Source organism: Pelobates fuscus, chromosome 4 (assembly GCF_036172605.1).
Source record: "Pelobates fuscus isolate aPelFus1 chromosome 4, aPelFus1.pri, whole genome shotgun sequence".
Classification (NCBI taxonomy): Eukaryota; Metazoa; Chordata; class Amphibia; order Anura; family Pelobatidae; genus Pelobates; species Pelobates fuscus.
In genome coordinates this window covers 353517585-353542821 of record NC_086320.1, presented here as the reverse complement: position 1 = coordinate 353542821, position 25237 = coordinate 353517585, and the positions used below count along the sequence as shown (strand labels likewise).

Below are 25237 nucleotides of genomic sequence, written 5' to 3'. Positions count from 1 at the left end.
CTTGGAGGCAGGGCCAACCACTGCGATACCATAGGAAAGCATCGGGAGGCTAGAATGTACGGTAAAATTAATCAAGGCATCTCTATGGGGAATGTCTAGCGTATTCATACAGACCATGGAGACTCTGATTCTAAGTGCTGGACTAGGAAGCACCTCTAGTGGCAGTTGGAGTAGCCGATCGAGGTGTTACTAGGCACCAATGTAAACACTGCCTTTTCTTTGAAAAGGCGGTGTTTGTATTGAAAAGCCTGCAGGAACAGGCTCTAGAAACAAAAGCCACGGCATTAAGCTGGTGACTATAGTGTTTCTTTTAAATCTGTATTATTTGTAGGTCCTTTAGTATTGGTATGGAAACCTTTATAGCTCAATTGAAAAAAACATTTCAATGGCGTGAGAGTCAATGAAGTGACTGATGTCACTCCGTTCAGACACTGGCATTTTGGCAATAAAGCCAGATCAAATCACAAAAGACGGGAGTAGCTGAGGATGGACCAGAGATAGGTGATCCTCGAAGAGGAACACCCAAGAATCTTAGAAGTTGGCGGTTCTAGAGGTGAGGTGAGTATATCTCAGTATTTTACATCCCCGTATTTTACATTGAATACACAATGTTTCTTTGTGATATATGATGTATTCAATGTATTGGGGGGCAATTTAAAGTCATTTTATTTTTCATAGCTGGTTCGTTTTAAGCTTACTTAGGGAACTTTATTGCTCTTGTTATAGTATATTTACTAAAGTGAGACTTCAACGTGAATTTAAAATTTAAGGTCAAAATAGCTGAATTTGTAAAATTCTGTTAACTACCAGTTCAATTACCGTGACACTTTGATTTCACATTGAATATGCATGCACTTTAGTAAATAGTATTGTTTGTGTCAAGTTACTTTTGTTGAGCAAGAAAATCAGATTCTTGAAACCAATTACCAGACATCCAAGGCTGTCAAAGCATCATGGGAGTTGTAGTTTTAAAGCTAGGTGGAGCTATCTTGTGACCAACCCTGGCCTAAACAGTTTTCTTTCACATGGTCTTTGACATTCAATGCTGAAACAGTCCAGCACGGGGCTCGGAAAATGAGAAGATAACCTTTTGGGAGAATTACATTTCTCTGTGATTGCTTGCCGACATCAAATGTCTGGCTTATTCAATAAAACCTTGCTTTACAGAAATTGAATTTCTCTGTAAAGCCCATTTTCTCTCTTTATGTTATACAGTCTGAAAGATTGGCCTCTTCAACAATTAATTTATGATTTAGTTACAGGTCACATATGAGAGAATTGTTCATCATCCATCATTGCCGAAAAGGAATATTTTTCTGTAATGGGTAACTAGTTTTATTCATCATTGCCTGCACTGCAAGACAGAAAATATCCTTAATGCCTAGTAACCTCGCCATTTACTTATGCTTAAAAATAAAATGTTTAGTTTATATTGTGATGTTACTAAACCCTGTTCCAAATTATTATGCAAATTCTATTTGTGTCACAAAGATTACATATTTAGTTTTTCAGTTTAACTCATGGATGGCATTGGTTCTCATGGCTCTTTTGATCACTGAAAACATTCTCGGACACCTGTGATAATTAGATTGCCAGGTGAGCCAAATTTAAGGGAAAAACTACTAAAGGAGGGTGTTCCACATTATTAAGCAGAGCACCATTTTCATGCAATATGGGGAAGAAAAAGGATCCCTCTGCTGCCGAAAAGAGTGAAATAGTTCAATGCCTTGGACGAGGTATGAAAACATTAAATATTTCACGAAAATGTAAGCGTGATCATCGCACTATTAAGAGATTTGTGGCTGATTCAGAGCACAGACGTTTTTGTGCAGATAAAGGCACATTGAGGAAGATTTCTGCCAGATCCATGCATCGGATCAAGAGAGCAGCTGCTAAAATACCATTACATAGCACCAAACAGATATTTGAAGCTGCTGGTGCCTCTGGAGTCCCACGGACATCAAGGTGTAGAGAACTCCAGAGTCTTGCAACTGTGCATAAACCTTCTATTCGGCCACCACTAACCAATGCTCGCAAGCAGAAACGGCTACATTGGGCAGAAAAATACACGAAAACTAATTTTCAAACAGTCATGTTCACTGATGAGTGCTGTGCAACCCTGGATGGTCCAGATGGATGGAGTAGTGGATGGTTGGTGGATGGCCACCCTGTTTCAACAAGGCTGTGACGTCAGCAAGGCGGTGGTGGAGTCATGTTTTGGGCCGGAATCATGGGACGAGAGCTGGTCGGACCCTTTAGGGTCCCCGAAGGTGTAAAGATGACCTCTGCAAAGTATGTGGAGTTTCTGACTGACCACTTTCTTCCATGGTACAGAAGAACTATGCTTTCCGTAATAAAATCATCTTCATGCATGGCAATGCACCATCTCATGTTGCAAAAAATACCTCTGCATCAATGGCTGCTATGGGGATAAAAGGAGAGAAAGTCATGGTGTGACCTCCATCCTCCCCTGACCTCAATCCTATTGAGAACCTTTGGAGCATCCTCAAGCAAAAGATCTATGAGGGTGGGAGGCAGTTTACATTCAAACAGCAGCTCTGGGAGGCTATTCTGACATCTTGCAAACAAATTCAAGCAGAAACTGTCCAAAAAATCACAAGTTCAATGGATGCAAGACTTGTGAAGCTGCTATCAAATAAGGGGTCCTATATTAAAATGTAACGTGACCTGTTAAGATGTTTAAAAAGTTCAAATGTTATCTTAGCTTTTGATTTCAGTAAATATGGTGCAAACACAACAAATTAAAATTTTCAGTTCTTTAAAACCTATAAAGTTTTTTGAAACTTACTGTGCGTAATAATTTGGAACAGTGCATTGTAAGTATTTTATGTTTAAAAAAAAAATAAAAAAAAATGCTGTTATCATTAGGAGGTTTGTTCAATAAAACTTTAATTGTACTCTTAATAGTTAATAACATGATAATTATGCTGACTGTTATTTACATAAATTATTTAGGTAAATGAGAAAAATATCCTTTGCATAATAATTTGGAACAGGGTGTAAAGTGAGAATTACAAATCTAAAGCCAGAGTAACTAAACGTAAAGCTTGGCTTACTTTGAGAATTCAAAGGTCTAAAATAGCTGAACTAGGAAAAGTTATCTTTAGTGAATTTGAGCATTATTACGTGTTTAAAGGGATTCTCTGGTGCCAGGAAAACAAACCTTTTTTTTCCTGGCACTGTAGAATCCTGGAGTGCCTCCCTCCCTCTTGCTCCCAATCCCACGTTGCTGAAGGGGTTAAAACCCCTTCAGTCACTTACTGGAAACCAGCGCCGATGTCCCACGGTGCTAGATCAAGCTCCGCCCACGCTCCTCCCCTGCCGGCTGTCTTTATAGGATCAGTATTGGCACCACCACCACTTAGCATGATTGCCATATTGTCGCTGCAGAATTGACCAGTTTTTAGCTCTGAGAGCTACTTAGTATTGCAGTTCAATAAATACCGGAGGGCTGTTACACTACTGTAGTCTAATGGCACTTTAAACTAAATAAGATATCTAATCAAGGAACACAACCAATAATGTGAAAAAAAATACTATTAGGTACAAAAAAGATAAATATCCCACAACTAATGCACATCAGAACAAATCAAAGCACGACTCACATACTGATAATGTACAGAGAATTATCAGAAGTTCTATAATAATATCCAAATAGGATATATAGTGAATGAATACTTAAATAACAATGTAATCATTAATTCATAGAGAATACCAGAATAAGTGAGAAGAGGGAAGCCTCCAACGTTTTGCAAAAAGAGATGCCTTATCAAGGGAGCCACTATGCCTGTGACTGTGTATGCGTGTGTGACTGTCTGCTTGTGACTGTCTGTGACTGTCTGCCTGTGACTGCGTCTGTGACTGTCTACCTGTGACTGTGTGTGTGACTGTCTGCCTACGACTGTGTGTGTGACTGTCTCTAGCTGTGTGTGTGTGAGTCACTGTGTCTGGGACTGTGTGCATGTGGCTGCATTTGACAGTATATGTGTATAACTGTGCATCTGACTGTGTCTAACTGTCTTCTCCCTGCAGTGAGCCGGAATTTAACATCAAGGGACCTTTAAATATCTATTTAGCAGATAGCTCCCTTTTTTTGGTGTCCTTAAATATGGCAATCCCACATAAGGATAGCAAATACGGGAGTTATCTGATAAACAAAGATCGAAGTTGAGAGATGTCAGCCAGCCCACAACAAGAAATATGTGTGGCTAATGTAAATTATATGCAAATTTGCTGACTGATGCAAACATGCATTGCATGCTGGCATCAGGCAGCCAATGGCAACACATTACCCTATCCCCTAGTGAAAGGTTTTAGTGCCACTCTCCCCCCCCCCCCCAGTTTTGTAGTGCCCCCCCTATATATTGTTCCTAGAGTCGCCACTGTGTCTGCATGTGTGTCTTTGTATCTACGTGTGTGTATGTGTATATGTGCATACATCTTAGAATCTCGCTAACACTACACATAAATACACCCCTGCATTTCAACGACACACTATAAACAAACCCCACCATTATATATAACCACACTACATACAAACACCCCCCCTACATTCACTTACATATACTCCATTATTCCATACAAAAACATGCTTACACTCACAAACACAGAAACACTGCATCGTGCTAAATACAAAAAAAATTGCATTTTAAATTTGTGGGGTGCAAAAAATAGGACACACCCGGGGTACCAAATGCTCTAGGTACGCTGCTGGTGGGAGGGAAGGCAAGAATCAGACAGGAAATAGTCACAGCCACAACACAAAGTGGCCCCAGGGGAGATGGGCTGCAAATATATCAATTGTGGGCTGCAAGTTTGACATCTTTGCTATAAAGCAACACTCTAACTGTAAAAATATTTTTATTTTGATTTTTAAAGTCAGATGTATTTCTTTATCTATTTATATAAACAAAGTAAGTGCACACTCCACCAGAAAGGTAAAATTAGGCTCTACACTTAAGTGAAGGATTCCCTTAATCTTCACAAATAACACACAAAGAAATACAAAAATAAGTGGAGCACTAAAATACCTGTACAACTGTAGATACGGTGTGTATAGATAATACTGTATTATAGCCTGTAAACAACAGACAACCACATCATAGTGCAGACCAATATGTAACACATATATGTAAAAATAAAGAACAAGGTGCATATAAAATGTACACTCACAAATATAGAGCCACAGAGTCACCTGGCTCTAGTGTTAAACGCCTTGGGATCTTTATAAGGGGATCCACTGCCCTCTTCTTGTATCCTCCTGTTTTCTTCAACTCTCACACGGTCCGCGCTCTGATTTTACTCCCGGCGCAGAGGATGACGGGGCAGCCTCCGCCAATCACAAAGTTCCGAGCGCCGTGTAACCAATCAGATCTCGAGGCGGGAAACCGCCTCGAGATCTGATTGGTTACACGGCGCTCGGAACTTTGTGATTGGAGGAGGCTGCCCCGTCATCCTCTGCGCCGGGAGTAAAATCAGAGCGCGGACCGTGTGAGAGTTGAAGAAAACAGGAGGATACAAGAAGAGGGCAGTGGATCCCCTTATAAAGATCCCAAGGCGTTTAACACTAGAGCCAGGTGACTCTGTGGCTCTATATTTGTGAGTGTACATTTTATATGCACCTTGTTCTTTATTTTTACATATATGTGTTACATATTGGTCTGCACTATGATGTGGTTGTCTGTTGTTTACAGGCTATAATACAGTATTATCTATACACACCGTATCTACAGTTGTACAGGTATTTTAGTGCTCCACTTATTTTTGTATTTCTTTATCTATTTAGGTTAGATTACTAGCACCTATCGTTATAAAATCAAAATATAGACATTAGACTTGCTTTTACTTCATCACCGAGACATCCTATTGTACAAGCAATATAAGATATTTTTTTTTTTTTTTAATTCTTTATTTTGGTTGTGCGTTTATGAAAATCACATATAAGCGTTCAGTATGTCACAGCATCGTAAACAAGCTTCAGTACTACACTTTTAGAACTGGGAATGACATTTGAGGAACGTGCACATTTTTATAGTAATGTTTAAACAAGCTTTAACCATTTAGTTGCGAAAAGTCCCGTTAGGTATAAATTTATGATGAGTAACACGGAATGTTAACATAGAGCTTCTTTAAATGATAAGAATAATACGGTAGCTTAAACTCTGCTGTTAGGTACAGGGGGCATATTACAGATTGCTATGGGCATCTGAGACAGTGTTATCAAGGCATATTAGGTAGGCAGACATTAACATTGTCGGTGTGGACGACAGAACATCAAATTGGTAACTGATCAGGCTCATACTGGTAAAATGTTATGCTTGCCATGAGAGGTCTATGTGCATGAAAAAGATAGCATTAACTTAACCGGTATACAAACGAGAAAAAAATAATAAATAAATAAAAAAAAGTATATATAAAAAAATTAAGAAAAAATTAGGTCAGTGTTATACCACTGCACTGTCTTATCAAGGCTTGGAGCAGGTGTAAGGCAAGGTGGTTAGTGAAAACAAGCTGTATATTGAGGGATCTGTATGGGGCTGCTCACCCTATGCCCGTTAATGGCACGCTGCTAAGGCTAGAACCCACGAGTTCACCTCTTTGTATGGAAGGGAGCCACCAGTCCCTAGTGCCTTTGTGCACCCGCCCTGCTCTGGCTGCATAGCGGCATAGTCCAGTTACCGGACCGTGGTCTCTGGGTCTTCTCAGTGCTCGTGCTCTGTATTGCCCGGCGTGGCTGAGCTGGCAGTATTCAGCAGGTCTCTTTGTTTTCAGCGATGATGTAGGGATTCGCGTAGCGGGTTGTAGCCGGACGAGGTGCTTTAGGTAAGTCTGCTTTTGAGGGTTCGTGTCTGCGCTGGTGTGACAGGCGAGGTGTCTGTCTGCTGCACGCTTATTCAGCCGGTGAGGTAGTCTCCGCGGCTTTCGTCGCTTCAAGATTGTCGTGCTGTCTCGGGGTGAGTGTCGGCTTTTAGGAGGCTGCCCGAATCGCTTCTTGTGTTCTCCTCTGGCAGGCCGTCGCCTTCTGCGCCATTTTAGGGCCTTGGTTGCCAGGGGGGGTTTGCGCTTTTGTTGGATGCCTGCTCGCTCCGCTGTGAAAATGCGGGTATTAGAGTTGTGTGCCTGTGCTTGCTGCTCTCTGAGTGCCAGCTTCTCCCAGAATTTGGCAAATAGCGTATCTAGTTTGGCAACGAAGTCAGTCCCCTCCATAGGTCGAGCATGTGTGGCGGCGGCCATTTTGCCGCAGTTCGCCTCTTCCCGCCGTCGATGGAGCTCCCTGTTTGGGGTTTTAGCAGGTAGTTGGTCTGTCAAGCTTTGACCGGGATAACCCCCACTGATCCGGGGGGGGGACGGGACACAGGGTGTTTGGTCAGCTGCCCTTCCGATGCAGGATCGGGGAGAGCGGCCGCCTCCCCCCAGTCCCCTCACCTCTGGGCCGCGTCTGGCCAGCATAGCCTCCCGGTCTCCGAGGTTCTTAGAACGGGTATCAAGCTTGTCACCAGGTCTCGCTTATCTCAGTCAGCGCTTCCCGGTTTGGTTTTCGGCTCGGATTTGGCAAGAATCAGCAGTAACATTGCCCATTAGACTGGAGCCCAGCTTACATGCAACCGCTCGGCTTGCTGGCTTAGCCCCGCCCCCCCAATATAAGATATTGATTGAAGAATATATTCTCTATAAACCTGAAGTCTTTCAAATATCGAAGCATGTGTTGAAGTAAGCCGTTCTGCTGACTGGGCATTTTCTGCAAAATGTAAACATTGCAATTTCTGCTAAAGGGGGGTCAGCACCCAAACCAAAACATTAATCAACCAAAACATTAATCAATCAACCAAAATGTGCTTTAAAGAAACACTATAGGCACCAGACCACTAAAGCTTAATGTAATGGTTCTAGTCTAGGGGAATATAGCTTGTCCCAGCAGGGCTAGCAGTGTGAACACTGCCTTTCTGAGGTGGCAGTCAGTGGGGTGGACGAGACCAGCACGCAGGGTAAATAAAGGTAAATTTAAAAAAATGCTTTCATGTTTGTATCGCTAACGCTATAGTGTTCCCTTATCTGTTCTAACAATAAAGACTATATGATTAAATAAGATTGAAACAATTACTGGATGGAAATCTCATTGTATATAAACATGGCAAATTAGCATTTTTGTGTGGGTGTTTGAGGTAGTGCCAGCATGTTCCATTAAACTTCTTTCTGTCCAGCTCAATAGTTAACTGGCTGATTGACAAGGTCAAATTCCAATACGGTTGGAATTTAAAAGAAGGGGGAGAGCATTCCACTTGATATAAATGAGTTCCTATTACAGAGTATCAAAACAAAACCATGCTTCCCAGCTTGGTGCGCCTTTTCTCTCTCTCTGATTATAATCGTCTAGATCAGTGGTAGTCCACCTTTGAATACCTACCGCCCAGCTTTGTATCTTTGTTGATGGTAAAATTTCCTTACTACCCACCATTGCCACAGTAACTAATTTTATAGCGCAGGTGCGATATTTATTTATTTATTTATTTAGAAAGGAGGTTGTAAATATGTACTTAAATTTTTCTTGTTTTTTCCTTTTTTCTATTCTACTTTTTCTTTTCTCTGTGTGTCTGTGAGGTGCTGTGTGTGTGTGTGTGTGTGTGTGTGTGTGTGTGTAGGTTGCTGTTTGTGTGCGAAGGTTGTAGTGTGTGTGAGGTGGGTGCAGTGTGTGTGGGGGGGAGGGGGCAGTCTGCATGTGTGTGTGGTGCATAGGGTCTATGCTGTGTGTAGGTGGGTGAGAATCTACCTTAATGTCTCCCCTTCCCTTCTTCTAACTTTTTACCGGGGAGGTGGGGGGCATAATGCTGTAAGCTCTGTTGGTCCAGTGGTGGCATGTTCACTTTAGCCTGCATCTCCAGGTGCAGGCTAACCCTCCTGTTCTCCTGCGAGCACAGCAATTCTCCGACCAGCCTGCTCGCTGGAGGAACACAGAGCCTCCCAGGTCCTTCCCTCCCTCTGTTGGAATTAAGTGCCAGCTGGCTGGTGAGGGAGATATTTGATCTCCTCACCAGCCCGAGAGGCCTTACAGCAAGACTGGCAAGTGGGCTTTAGGGACCAGGTTTACTACCTCTGGTCTAGAACTTTGGATACAATCCTGCATGTGAGCGGTGTTTCTTTTCAAAATTTATTTTGAGTTTTTCAAATTTATTTACATATATATTAATAAACATGTTGATAATGCCTAAGATTAAAAACAATGAGTCAATAAAATTATTATTAATAATAGAGAAAATAAATATAATGATAAAGAGAAAATAAAATAGGGGAAAAAAATACAAATAAAAAAAGATAAGTAAACAATAAAATAATTTTGCATTTACAATCATCCATAGAAAATTATATATCCATCAAATCTATCCTATTTCCAAAATGTAAAGTTTTTACAGTATTAACAATATATATTTACCCAGTCTGGCCAAATGGGAATCACTTTGCTAAACTATATTTGTTTTGGACATTTTCCATACACTCCATTTGTATCTTAATATAGTAATATTTTGTGAGCATGTACGATGTGAGCTGTGTTTCTATTGATACTGGCTGGGAAGTATATATTGGAAATTCAATCCACTGAGGCAGATGTGACCTATCTGACCTATATTTGAAGATTTCTGCTTAAGTTGACATGAATCATTTACTTGTGTATAAGCCACTTGTACCATTTCCATTGACCATGATGGCAGACTAATTTGAAAATAGTGTAAGAATATGAGTCTTGATTTGGTAGTCTTGTAGATCTTGCTTACCCCTGCAAGCATTTACTGTTCAGAAGACGTATATTTGTAGAATGGACATTACTCTGCAGTACCGCCGTACTAGCTCTCTAATGGATCCATGTTGTTTGTGTTGTGCATTTGCGCTGTGTGACTTTATGCCAAAATACTGTATTTATCTACCCCAGGCCTTGTTCCATGATGCTATGCTTGATGGGATACACAGATCTTATGCCAGGCAATATGTTGGCAGCCTTCAATATGTAATTTTACATTTTAAATATATCTTGTTTTGGTTTATGGTCTTTACACAAACCTTGGAGGTGACTGTTTATCTTGAAGATCTGAAGAGTTGTAATGACTCCTAGAGTAATTACTTTGCAATTTTGTAGGGAGTTTCTTACCTCCACTAGCACCTAGTGGGAAATGAAAAGGGCACTAAAGGCACCCAGACCGGTTTATCTCAATGAAGTGGTCTGGTTGCAATGCCCCTATCTGTTCAAACTTGGAATGTGAACATTGCCACATTGTTGGCTTCACCCTCCTCCTGGATGCCGTCTTGCTGACCGTCACTAGAGTCGCTTCCTCTGCTATTGATCCAATTCATTCCTATGGGGAAGACCTAATGTGCATTGCCATGCCGTCGCGGGAGGAGGAGATAGATCCAGTGCAGAGGGAACTCTGCGTTTTATTCAGGTACCGTATATACTAGAGTATAAGTCGAGTTTTTCAGCACATTTTTTGTGCTGAAAAAACCCAACTCTGCTTATACTCAAGTCACTGTCTGTATTATGGCAATTTACATTGCCATAATACAGACAGGGGGCTGTGTGCGGTTACTTACATCTCCTGCAGCTCCTGTCAGCTCTCTCCTCCTCCGCGGCGGTCCGTTCAGCATCTCTGTCAGCTCCCAGTGTAAGTCTTGCGAGAGCCGCGGGGTCATAGTGCGGCTCTCGCGAGACTTACAGTGTGAGCTGACAGAGGAGCTGCACGGACTGGCGCGGAGGAGAACGGAGCTGACAGGAGCTGCAGGAGAGGTAAGCGCTCTCTGCCAGCCCCCCTCCCCCCCCACTGAACTGCCAATGCCACTGGACCACCAGGGAAGGAGAGCCCCCTCCCTGCCTTGTATCAAGCAGGGAGGGGGGACGAAAAAAAATAAAAAAATAATAATAATAATAAAATTATAATAAAAATAAATAATAATATAACAAAAAAAAAATGAAAATAATAATAAAAAAAATATTAAAAATGCCCACCCCCCACCAAGGCTCTGCATCACACACACACTGCACTCATACACACACACACACTGCACTCATACACACACACACACACTGCACTCATACACACACACACACTGCACTCATACACACACACACACTGCACTCATACACACACACACACTGCACTCATACACACACACACACTGCACTCATACACACACACACTGCACTCATACACACACACACTGCACTCATACACACACACACTGCACTCATACACACACACACACTGCACTCATACACACACACACACTGCACTCATACACACACACACACTGCACTCATACACACACACACACTGCACTCATACACACACACACTGCACTCATACACACACACACTGCACTCATACACACACACACACACTGCACTCATACACACACACACACTGCTCTCATACACACACACTGCATACACACACACTGCACTCATACACACACACACTGCACTCATACACACACACACTGCATTCATACACACACACACACTGCATTCATACACACACACACACTGCATTCATACACACACACACACTGCATTCATACACACACACACACTGCATTCATACACACACACACACTGCATTCATACACACACACACACTGCATTCATACACACACACACACACTGCATTCATACACACACACACACTGCATTCATACACACACACACTGCATTCATACACACACACACTGCATTCACACACACACACACTGCATTCATACATACACACTGCATTCATACATACACACTGCATTCATACACACACACTGCATTCATACACACACACTGCATTCATACACACACACTGCATTCATACACACACACTGCATTCATACACACACACAGCACTCATACACACACACACAGCACTCATACACACACACACACACACTGCACCCATACACACAAACACACTGCACTCATACACACACACACACTGCACTCATACACACACACACACTGCACTCATACACACACACACACTGCACTCATACACACACACACACACACTGCATTCATTATATACACACACTGCATTCATTATATACACACACTGTAAATAAATATTCAATTAATATAATTTTGGGGGGGGGGATATAATTTTATTTAGAAATTTACCAGTAGCTGCTGCATTTCCCACCCTAGTCTTATACTCGAGTCAATAAGTTTTCCTAGTTTTTTTGGGTAAAATATTGTTTATATGCATTTTCACATTACAAATATTAAGCACAAAATACTTTACCATTGTCATAGCAACATATTGTGAAAAACTGTAAAATTCATGTACGGTTCCTTTTTTTTTTTTAAATGTATACTTTATTGTTTATTTATTTACATTTTATTGACTTTTTATTAAATTTAAAAAAATGATCTTTAATATATAATATTTGAAGAGAAATAGATTAATAAGGCAGTCGTCATTTTGTATATGGGGTTAGTTGGTTAATCGAAGTGAAATTTCCAGCTAACCCACATTTTGACAAACTCCTGGGGTCCATGGTTCTTAAAATTGTTACTCTGTGCTGGCTCCTACCTTTTTATACCAGTGCTTTTTTTAAAACCGAACTTGATATGGACACAGAGTAGTAATTATTATTGAGGGATTTGACGTGCTGGGGACATGCATAGGATGAGACATAGAAATATGCTCTAAATATACCGTAGAGCTATCACACTAGAAATCATTCGGATGACTTGGATGACATTCATTTTGATTCAGTTGGATTCATGGTGATTATTCCAATTTCAGTATTTTTTCACAAAAAGTGCGCTACATTTCTGTTGGCAACCTGTCCTCAAAATAAAAGCCTGTTTCTGCTTGTGTTTTATATTGAGATTCTGCATTTTGGTATGTTGCTTAATTTTTTCCCATTATTATTTAATGAATGCTCCAAGCACCATAACAACTATCGTGCCCTGGCCCTGGCACTCCCATTGTCAATGGTGTTTGGAGTGTTCCTTTAAAGAGAACACAGAATGGGGGAGCCGAGTACTAGGAAATATAAATGTTTGTGTTCCTAATCATTTATGTCGAATATATGAGCAATCCATAACCCTACTATATACAAATGCATCTGTCACATTGTAAGCTGTTGGCTGTGCATGGCTGGTGCAGACTGTTATTCATTAAGGATGTACATTGCAGACACTATAGTTCATGAAGAGACCCATCCATATGCAAAACATTCGTGATCTATGATATGTTTGGAAAAAAAAAAAACCTGAATTGTAATAATTTGTCTAAACCCTGACGTTATCAGTGCTATACAAAGATTTCTGTGCTACTCATCAGAAATAGCAGAACTAGTCATGTGATGTGCTGCTCACTACTTGCCATATGCCATTGGCTGTTAGGGCTGATTGGTTCATTGATGTGAGCAGAATGATGTGATCAGAATGTTGGCTTTCTGTTTAACGTCCATAGCAAGACTATACTGGTACTAACTCAGCAATGCACAGTCTATCTTTAGCTGTGTAACCTTTGTGCCTACAAGATGCTGATCTGAGCCATATGGCTGGATGTCTGGGGTATACAGTGGGTTTTACTTTTCTCCTTATGCCCTAGCCTTCCATACATTTCCCTGCTTTGCATCCTATCCAGCTCACAGGGCTGGCTGACACATTTGATTTGGAAATCATGAAAGAAATGCTGCTTATTTTAGCATTCTTTGATTTGCACTCCGTATGCAAATTGAGATAAGGTTTTGTAATCCTGGAAATTGGCTTATGATGACAACAGCCATTTCAGTGGATGGATCCCATGAAGCTATTCCACAGTTTGTGTTCCCATGGGTGCTGTGTCCTCTGACCATAATACTTATTACCTCACTCTCTCGGGTATAACGCCCAAGTTCTAGCTGTCGACCCTGACTTTTCATTCCCGATTCTCTGTTGCTCTAGAAGTGTTAGCGTTTGGGAAGACTTCTACTCTGGTATTATTCCACCTCTGCAGGGGAAAGCGTGACTAGCAATCAAATTATATCAAGGTTTAAATCACTATTCAGACTATATTTAAATCTTGATTTGTTAACGTAAAGCATGTTTCCTTTTGTGTGTGTGTGTAAGAGTGTCAGATTTGGTTTTAATAAGCTATGGACATCATTTAAAGTAGTTTCGCATTGTCTATGTACATCTGTATGAACTTGTTTTCTCTTTAGCTGGAATCGATCTAGCTGCACTTACACGTTGCTCTACAATTCTCTTGATTTTGTCGTAAGTCATTAAATATCTATTCTACACGATCAAACTATTTCTCATATCTGAAAGTATGAACCCGTAGAAGTGTGATTTATGAAAGCTGACAGTGAACACAAAGCTTTGCTGATTTTATGGATCCAATAATGCTCAGATCCAGCAATTGTGCACACGTCCGTTAACCTGCAGGATGATGATTTACAAACCTTGGTGGACCATTCGTGCACTGAGAAAGAGGAGATTTAACAACATCATTTGAATTTCTTTAGTTTTAATGCACTGTTTTGTTCTGCTGCTGCAGTCTATAGTCAGAATAGTCACAGTACTCTAATTACAGGTGTTTACCTTCCATAGGGAGTGAGATATTCTGTGTGCTATAGTTCTGACCGCTTGCATGGTAAAGGGACACTAAGCACCTAAACCATCACTGCATAATGTAGCGCTTTTGGAGCAAAGAGAGTCTATCCTTGCAATCTCAGATTTATAAACACTTATTTTCAAGGCAGTTTTTACATTGTTCCGTAAGAACACATTTAGTGGCTGTCACTGAGACAGCCGGTAGAGATGCTTGCTATTCAGATACTGCAATTATTAAAGGACCCACGTTCGATGTCTTCATGCTCTACCTGAAGATGCAGAATGCTTCCCATAGAGATGCTTTGGGATAATGCAAGAATTGCATTCAGACACAATTGAGTGCTTTGGAGACAGCACTTGGGAAAGCAGAGCCCAATTATGGTGGGGAAGATATACTCCTACACCACCTGTTTTAAGTATGGGCTTGTAGCAAATTCTGCGGGTTATCTTCTACTGTAAAGCATCGGTCCAGATTAGACTGGGAATAATGAGGGGAGGAATTGTGAGTCTGAAGTAGGATGGAGTACACTTAGGATATCATTTTAAAACATGCCTAACATGCCTGTGTGTTTGCTTTCACCACAACTTATTTAGTACTTCGCTAGTGCAAACACAATAAAACTCCCTATTCATTTATGCATCATTCACTTTGCATCATTTACGGTACATATCAAGTAGGTCCTTGGAAAAAGTCTGCCATGGGCAGAGTAATTTAGAAAAATCACCTTTTCCATAATTCTTCCAGAATTTCCAGTTTGATATGCAGATGAGAAAAGACAGGCATGTTTCTGACTTCATCCTGCATCTCTGCCAAACACTTGGCAATGAATAACTTGTTGGTGATTGGTCCTTTTTGGATATTATTATTGTTTTATTATTTATATAGCGCTAGCAAATTCTGTAGCGCTGTACAATGGGATATCTGTTGACGACTACAAGTGTAATTCCCTCTAATAATTTTTGGCAATGTCCTGGCACTGCATTGAAATGAATGACCCTACTCTGCAGGCCGTCAAATTGGTAATAATGCCCATAATATGTTACCCACTGTGCCATATGAGATTCGAAAATGTAAATGCATTACGGGAATTAATGCTGTGAATACCATAATACATTAATTTGGAGGGGAGGGGGGGGGGGGGGGGGGGGTGTCCAGACTGCTGTGTCCCTCTTACTGTTTTGTTACACCTTAAAAGGCACTCTGTAGGAATTTTGTCCTCTTCATCTCAGTGAAGTGGATTGGGAGCTGTGCCAGTGTCGTTTTAACCCTGCAAATGTTCTGTTCTGCATGATGCCAATGCTTTCATTGCAGGGTTAACACGCTTCTTGTCGCTTTTGGCAAACCGCCACTAGAGGTGCCTCAACAGCATTGAATTCTGTTATATAAAACATTTGATTGGTGCAGTGCTGCGTTAAATCGTGCATGCACCCTATGGGGAAGCATTGGATTGGAGGTTATAGAGACTGATAGCAGGCTAAGCTAGTGAGGCATAGCAACTGCATGGAGATCAGCATGCTGCAGGATGTAAGGTATGTAAATCTTCCCATGGAGGGGGCACCTAGAATTAGGAATACATGTTTAAGTAATAACCACCAAACCCAACAATACAAAACATTGAATAAGCACTGGGATCTATTTTCAGTATAATGTTTAGATTAATAGTAGGTGGTATCTGGGTGCTATTAGTTTGTTGAATTTACCCCTTTAATGTTTTTTCTGCGGGCGTCCTCTGGATTATAGCAACGTTATGTTCTTCTTGCAACTATCATTGTGCAATGATACAATGACATACTCTGGATCTGTATTTAAATCTGGCTGCTCTGCATTAAAAGGGATAAAGTGAACTGCTCCAACTAGAATAGGTCACCGGTGTCAAATGAAAACTGGACTGGAGACTATGTGAGAACTTTGTTCTTGAGGATAGCAGTTGTTATTCTGTAAAGTTGTAAATTAAAGAATTGCTATTGTGTTCATCTACCCTCAGTAGTTTTCCTTTATATGTTTAGCAAAAATTGCTAAAGATTAGACAGGAACTAATGGCCTGTCTGGCTATTTATCTCTGTAGTGGTTATGACGCTTGGAGTGTCCGTTTAAGTCTAGGACACTTGGAATTAGGAGTATGTATTGTTTGGGAGAGCAGATCTTATTATCATGTGTTTTGGGGAGGTTTGATACTGCTTTTTGATCCAGGGTAAAGAGCATCTAACAGTTTATTCACGGGCATGTTAATTATCAAGAATTCAAAGTAAATGTTATATGGTTTTTAATGGGTGAGCTGACAAAGTCTGAGGCTTTCTCTCCATAAAACAGATTATGTGTGCTATATAAAAAAAATACTTCCACAACAGATACACAAATGTCAATATTTACATTTGGCCAAAAACATATCTAGTGGCTGTCAGAATCTCTCCCATATTAATTGTCATTGTACTTGCCGCTGTTGCCTCATATCTCTGGAATGATTGTAATTTTGAGGAAAGGGACACACACACACACACACACACACTCACTTCTGTATCCCCACCATTGTTTACCCCCTGCCTCTATGTTTCGTTTTTTCTTTTGGATTTTCCCTCTTCAGTGTGGTGAAATAGCCTCACTGATATTTTCTTCGGCAAAGTCTCAAACTTGCAGATAATGATCCATGCTATTCTTGTCTAGAATGCTTGAAATACTTCTACAACTGGGATATGTTTTATATGCCATCCAAGAGGTATAAATAATTGAATTAAGCCTGAGTGAGTCATTTTGGGTGCAGTTACCAAACTAGACTCCCACATTAACTGATATTCTGTCCTACTGTGTTTTACACCCCACCTCCTATAGATTGTAAGCTCGTTTGAGCAGGGTCCCCTTCAACCTATCGTTCCTGTAAGTGTTTTGTTTTGTCCTATTTATAGTTAAATCCCCCCTCTCATTATATTGTAAAGCGCTACGGAATCTGTTGGCGCTATAATAATATTGCTGCAGATGCTCCTTTCAGTAGCTCTAACAGAAAATAGATATATATATATTTTTTCATTTTTCATAACCAGACCCCTCCAGATAATACTGAAATATCTGCTCTTGGCTTACGACACGAAATGAAATCAGATTTTAAATATAACTTGTAAAGAGGTATGTATATATGTTTGTGTAAATCTTCTGGCTTGTTTCCACGGTACATGGCTTCCAAACAAGTTCTTAGGGCTCTCAATAAGGCGCATATCGAATTTCCAGAGTGAAATACTACCACTTCGCATTTCATTCCATCACTCAAATGTGTAACCCTGCTGCCTGATAGAAATATTACAAAGCACAAGAATCTATATTAAACAATTAAAAATATATTTACAATGCAAGCGGAATTATCTGTGTAACCATTCTAATAGCACTACTTGCACGAGCCTGAGATACATTAAAATACATATTAACAGCCTAAGAAACATAACTAAGTGATGTTCTCACTTCTAACCTTTTACTGCTTTTTTAAATTTATTTTAAAGCCGTGTTGTAAGGTTAAAAACAAGTGCTACCTACAATCTGCAATAAAACATACATGTATCGCAAATAAAGGTACTCTTACTGGCAGTAAACAGAAAAAGAAGAGCAGCCAGACAAAAGTAAAAAAAAAAAAAAAACACACCTCTTAATGTTGTTAACTTCTCAGTCCTTAATCGTAAGAATCGGTAACTCTAGATGGGTACTATGTACCAGCTCTACTGGGGAGGGGCACCATTAACCCTTTGGACAATAGACAGATTCCATTGACATTTGCAGATTACATTACAGCTATCAATAGAAGTATGTAGTACAAAATCTTACACAGAGCATGAATAGATACGTGTTTTTTTTCCCCCTTAAATGAAATCTGTTAACATCCCCTGGATTTGGGGCAAAAGTAACATCCCCAGGACGTACTTTAAAACCAGAGCAATCTGAATGTACCTTTCCTGGTTAAATACTTTGTTGTTATTATTATTTTATTTTTAGTACTTGTGTCTCGGTACCCCACTGCCCTTAGAATGTAAGCTCATTTGAGCATGGCCCTCAACATCCAACTTGTCCTGCTGCAGATTGTTTGCTGTTAGTCCGCCTTTTTAATTATTTATTTATTTTTGGCGTCTTATTACTAGTAATAGTAATAATAAGGACATGTGTAAAAATCATAAAACTCTACAACAGTTATAGATCAGATATATTTATCTGAATACAGACACAAATCTAAAGTAGAAAACCTAAAAGAGGAGAATGTTAAAATTCTCCTTTCACCCCAATTTTTAAAAACTGATTTATCTAAATACTGCCACAACCGTTTTGTGTACATATGTATAGTATAGCCAAAGTAAGGGAGCAGAATGGCATAAAGTACTCCTAAACTATACAATGTATCACTTTAAATATATAGCAGCATAGAACTATTTATTGATACAACTGCCATATAGAAGTCAACAATAAAGCTAATTCAATAATTCATATTTGAAATTAATGTTGAGCTATTTCTTCCATGCTATCTGTTCAATTATAAATGGGCATAGTATATCATTAAAGAGAATATTATACCACAAATGCAATTTTCTTTGTAAAGTATTCATTCTATTTCAACATTAAACATATTTTAAGTGATATATGTTTTGATTAATGCAGCACTTGACATTTGTTTGCAATCTAGGAGCTTGCTAAAAAAAAAAAAAAAGTTAGGACACACTCTCACTCACACTCTCACTCTCACACTCTTTTATTTTAGTTTATGTCCACCCAGCCTCCCTACCTTTGTGAGAGCTGAGTGGATCTATCCCTGGGACTTGTTGGACTTCTCTGATCATTTTCCTCCAGTTCCTCTCTGCTTCCCTGTGCACTCTCTGTTGTGACACCGGGGCCGGAGTGACGTTATGTTCCGTCTCCTGGCATTACTTAACAGCGCGAGGGAGCAGAGAGTAACTGCAGGAAGATTACTGCTCCTTCGCGCGCCAATTCCCATGCTACCCCAGATGGGCGGCAGGTTCCTTCGATACCTCGGGCGGCTGGCTGCCACCTGTGCTAAAGGGCTGCCAGGACACAATTTCTAATCACCATAGCGACCTGGTGCCTGGGATTTGTCAAACCCTGGATTAATGTCCCATTCATAATTTATGTCAATTGGATATCTTGTGCCTAACTCAAAAATACAAAATACTTTTTTTCTTTTTTGAATTTTAGTTGTCTCCTTTTTGTGGGAGAAAATACTTTTATGCTTTCAAATGAGAAGTAAGAAATGTCACCCCCAACATGTGCTCACAATGACTACTAACTGGAGAATTATCCTTTTTAGTAATATCTTTATTCTTTCTTCTCTCTTTTTTTATTTTTTTCATTTTTTATATTCTCTCTATTTTACCAACATATTGAATCTTATACGCGAGACCGTGATTAGGTATATGACATTTTTAGTTTTATAGTTAATGTATTGATGAAGAACCTATAGAGAACTATAGACTCAAAAATAAGAATAGTTTTTTTCCCCACCCCCTTTTTGCCGATAAACAATGTTTTTTTTTAAATATTACACAGCTCCTTTCCAGCACTGGGACTCCTCCCAAATGGGTGACCGTTACCACAAAATATCTGCTTTAAAATCTTAAGCAGTTCTGTAAAAGTATATAAATAAACATTCTATGGTGTAATATGTAAGAACAATATGCAGGTTTCAAAATGGAATTACTCTTTAAAAAACCCTTAAGGACACATGGCATGTGTGACATGTCATGATTCCCTTTTATTCCAGAAGTTTGGTCCTTAAGGGGTTAAAGAGTCCTAAGTCGCTCTAACTAGTACAGGCCCAGCAATATCACTGAACTGAATACTCCACCAGGATCACCCCACAAAGGATAAAGGAGTCACAGCTTCCTTGCTCCTCAAAGGTCCTAGAAGCAGTATTGTCAAAAAATATCTTGGCCAATCTTACATAAAATGAAAGCACATCTAAAACACAACACCTTCCTCAGGTGTATCTTAATTCATAGTCTCTTTTTTTTTTTAAAAAATAGAATGGAGCTTCTCTGATTGTTGCTTACATTAACTTCTCATCATGCTCTAACAAACATCCAGTGCAGTGCATTCCACAGTGAAGTGCCCTCTTTAGGCATTCAGGGAATGCAAGGTTTCAATGATATTCTCTTAACTGACAGCTATTCACAGACTGATTGTTCTATCTACCATTACTATTGTGAACGTAAAAAATACTAGATATACAATAACTGGGATGAAACATTTTACACCATTTGAAATTTGTATTCAGAAGTCCTACAAGTGCTCCAGATTCTTAAACAAAGATCTTCATCTAAAATTTTTACATTGTGATTATTACATTCGTGACCAATGTTTTGGTCACGAATGAAGCCCTTGATTGATTGCTTGAGGAAACACCTGTTTTTCATATTTGTGCTGTTGTGAGGGATTCTCTTCAGGGGGTTGAATCATTTTGAGACTGGCGAAATCCTTATAAGTTGCATTTTCAGTTCAATTTTTGGAAACCACTTGAAGCATTCGTTGTTTTGAGCTATCTCAATTGCTTTTGTTTGATTTATTTATTGCAAACAGCTGAAAAACTGTAAACTTTGACAATAAGCTTGATTTTCAATCATTTCGATTAGAACTGTAGTTGGAGAAGCGGGGCGTGGCCAGACCGAGCATGCAGCATGATGTGTAGATACTGAACTCCCCACCCCTAGCTATTAAAAAGCAATAAGTGCCTTTTCTGCCACAAAATGGTCTGAAATAAGAAGCGTCTCCCGCAAGGTACATCTCCCTAAGTAACAACTGGGGTCGGGGAGAAGGAGGAGGGGGTGCTGAGGTGGAGCCAAGGCTCTTCTGATTGGGAAAGGTTCTATAATAACGCATGCCGTATAGCGATCTTTGGTATATTGGTTTCCACTGCATTCGTGTGGTACGCGAAAAACTGCTTTCCTGTTATGTTCAACTGAATTAAAAAAATAAAGAATGTAAAGAAAAAAAAAACTGTAGTTAGCAATTTTGTATCAGATTACTGTGTATTTACTTTAGTACTTTGATACTCTATAGTACAGTGTGGTATCACTTACTAATGCTGCAGTTTCTCTTTGAGGAGTTTAATAGCTATATCACTATTTTGGTATTTTTTGAGTGTGTGTTTATGGTAAGATTTAACCAATGAGGGTTAAATATACCTCACCTTCTCACCTAGGTTACATTGTGTTTGGCGATATTGCGATTATGCTCACTATTGCCATTGCCGCATTTGTCTCTTTTCAGACAAATTTTATTTTCAGCCGTGTGGTTGGTCCCGCTATAGTTTTATTTATCCTTTACCATGACAGCCGATCTGGGCAGTCGCATTTTAGTAAGTGTAAGCCAGTAGCCTCAGTTTGGACGCGCGCCAACACTAGGCGTTCACGAGACAGATCCTATAGTAGTGTTGTTAGCCTTTTTTTTTTTTTTTATAATAATGTAAAAACACAAATTATTCCACACGTAATTCCTTAATTATTTTGTTGTTTTTGTTTATTATTATTGATTTTTTTGTGCAAGTTCTACATTTACCTGTCAGTCACGGTATCACCTACTGTTTATGTAATACTATAACCCCCTACTGTCTGTCCAACACTGCATCAATGGTCTTTGTTTGTTAAAAGACAGGGCATCTAGAGTTCTACCTACAATGCTTTTGCCATTTTTACATCATGTAAAATTATTTCTTATAACACTTCTTTCTGACGCAGTTCCTGTCAAAACGCCCCCTGATGAACCAGCTACCCTCCCTGATAGTCTCTCATTTTAAGTAGTGATGTCCCTAACTGTTCGCCGGCGGACAGTTCGCGAACAGTTCGGCGAATCACTAATTTTAAATTGAGTTACATTATCTATTTTATGCTTCACCTTTCATAAAACACACATAGTGATTTAAATGCTCTATATTACATCTACCTACATTTTGAAGGATTTTCTGTTTCAGCAAATGCAAATTGCTGTGATTCAGTATTTTGGTCTACGTTTTTGATTTATTTATTTTTTTTAAATTTATATATTTATATTCTAGAATTGTATGCTAAAAGATTTAAATTTATGTACTAGAGTAATCTTAGCCGCTGTGGTATGAAATGGTTAAAATAAAATGTAAGCTCTCTCCCACGCTAAACAAGTCAATGGCTTGGGCATTCGGTGAACTTTGAAAAGTACATTAACTTCATTTTAGAACAGTTGCTTTCATTATATTAGTAAACACATTTATTATAGTAACTATTTTTAGGTTTTTGACCACCAGTGGCAGTTCATGCATCATCAAAATTTGAGCATGAAAGCAGCGTGCACAAAAGGCTAAAACCTGTTGCACATCAGGCAATAATAATACTATTAAACCAATCTATTTATAAATATAATTTAATGCACAGCCAATAATTATTTTTAGAATATTCATGAAATGATCTTAGTGAAAATATCCCCACGCAAACAGCAGGTTAAATATTTCTGATTCTGCCTAGCCAAGCTGATTTCTTGCTTACAATAAGTTAAGCACTTTGCAACATTTACAACACAGTCTAAATCAATCTTCTACTAACTGCCACTATTTTACAAATTGTAACTGTGTTATGGTAAACTTTGTGATCGCATAGTGGTACTTCGCAGTACTGATATTTGCAATGCCTTTTTTACTGTTAGAAAGTTGTACCTGATGCCAGCTTTGTTGTTGTGATTTAAAAACAATGCATTATCATGGTTAAAGTGATACTCCAAGAATCAAAACTACTTAAGTATCCTGAAGCCCTTTTGCTGTATAGATTATTATAGTCCCACTGCTCTGATGTTTAGGGTTTCAATCACTGTTTATGCAGTTTTAGCCATGCCTTCACTGGCTCTGACTCACACAGCCTCATTGTTCTAAAGGTTTCAATTTTAAACAAACCTTATATCACTGTGTTTACATTAGAAGTCCTTATATCATGTTCTGTTAAGTAAACTTAAATCACACACAGTAGGCTGCTGCAGGGTCTAACAAGCAATTCGTAAGCACGAGACACAAAATACTAAATTAAATACTATGCAATGAGAGGAGTTGTGTAGGGAAGGTGTGTGAGTCACAGCCAGGGCAAGTGTGTCTTGGTTGCAGAAAAAGCCATTTATCTCTTGAAAGGGGTCAGTGAAACTACAGGGGCATGATCAGTATACCAAATGCACTTCCTTTTTGTGCATTCTGTTTAGGATTTAATAATATGTAGCAATCTTACACTGTACATACAGTATTAAAAGGTTTCTCTGAATTGATTTCTATGTAACTTCCTCTATGTAGGCTCTCTTTTAGCTTCAAACAAATTACTTGTGTACATCTAAATGCAGAAAATGTTCATTGCCTACAATGATGGGGGGGGGGGAGGTTGATATCCAAATTGTGACTGGGAACAGTTTGTAATTTCACTTTAACAGACATTATTCCTCCTTCTCTTCCCTAGGTTCAGAATGTCTGATGACTGCTTATGATACGATCATTCCCCAAAATTGAGTGTTTTTCTACCCTCTCTGATTCAAGGTAAATATTCTCTTTTAATGTCTAATACTGAATTTAAATATATAATATTTGTCACTTGGGCATACTCTTGAGTCATAAATAATTTGCTTTAAATAAAATATTATACAAATGGTGATCTAGATACAAATTATCATGTTATATGTTAGCGAAACAGATAATCAATGCAACACAGTGTCACACTGGTAAGACCACATATTGAATATGCTGTGCAATTTTGGGCACCTGTTCTAAAGAAGGATATCGTGGCACTAGAAAAAGTGCAGAGGCGGGCTACAAAATTAATAAAAGGAATGGAACATATCAGCTATGAAGAAAGGTTAACAAATTTAAACCTATTTAGTTTAGAAAAACGTCGCCTGAGAGGGGATATGATAACATTATACAAATATATTCGGGGCCAATACAAACCATTGTGTGGAAATCTATTCACAAACCGGACTTTACATAGGACACGAGGCCATGCGTTTAGACTGGAAGAAAGAAGATTTCGTCTAAGGCAAAGGAAAGGTTTTTTTACTGTAAGAACAATCAGGATGTGGAATTCTCTGCCTGAAAAAGTGGTTTTATCAGAGTCCATACAGATGTTCAAACAGCTACTAGATGCATACTTGCAAAGACAGAATATTCAAGGATATAATCTTTCAATGTAGGGTAATAACTGATTGATCCAAGGATAAATCTGACTGCATTCTGGGGTCAAGAAGGAATTTTTTGTCCTAGCTTGTTGCAAAATTGTGCTTCAAACTGGTTTTTTTTTTTTCCTTCTTTTGGATCAACAGCAAAAAACAAATGTGAGGAAGGCTGAACTTGATGGACGCAAGTCTCTTTTCAGCTATCTAACTATGTAACTACCGTATATACTCGAGTATAAGCCGAGGCCCCTAATTTTACCCCAAAAAACTGGGAAAACTTATTGACTCGAGTATAAGACTAGGGTGGGAAATTCAGCAGCTACTGGTAAATTTCTAAATAAAATTAGATCCTAAAAAAATTATATTAATTGAATATTTATTTACAGTGTGTGTATATAATGAATGCAGTGCGTGTATGAGTGCAGTGCGTGTATGAGTGCAGTGCGTGTATGAGTGCAGTGCGTGTATGAGTGCAGTGTGTGCGTGTATGAGTG

At 39.3% G+C, this 25237-nt stretch overlaps 1 protein-coding gene across 2 annotated transcripts in view; it reads left to right on the top strand.

The window, feature by feature from the left end:
* Positions 1–25237, top strand: part of MPP7 (MAGUK p55 scaffold protein 7) — a 305267-nt gene that overhangs the window by 30104 nt on the left and 249926 nt on the right. For both annotated transcript variants that reach the window (XM_063452598.1, XM_063452599.1), the window contains exon 2: positions 24035–24111. The gene's annotated coding sequence lies outside the window, so the exon portion shown is untranslated. The remainder of the gene's footprint in view (positions 1–24034; positions 24112–25237) is intronic.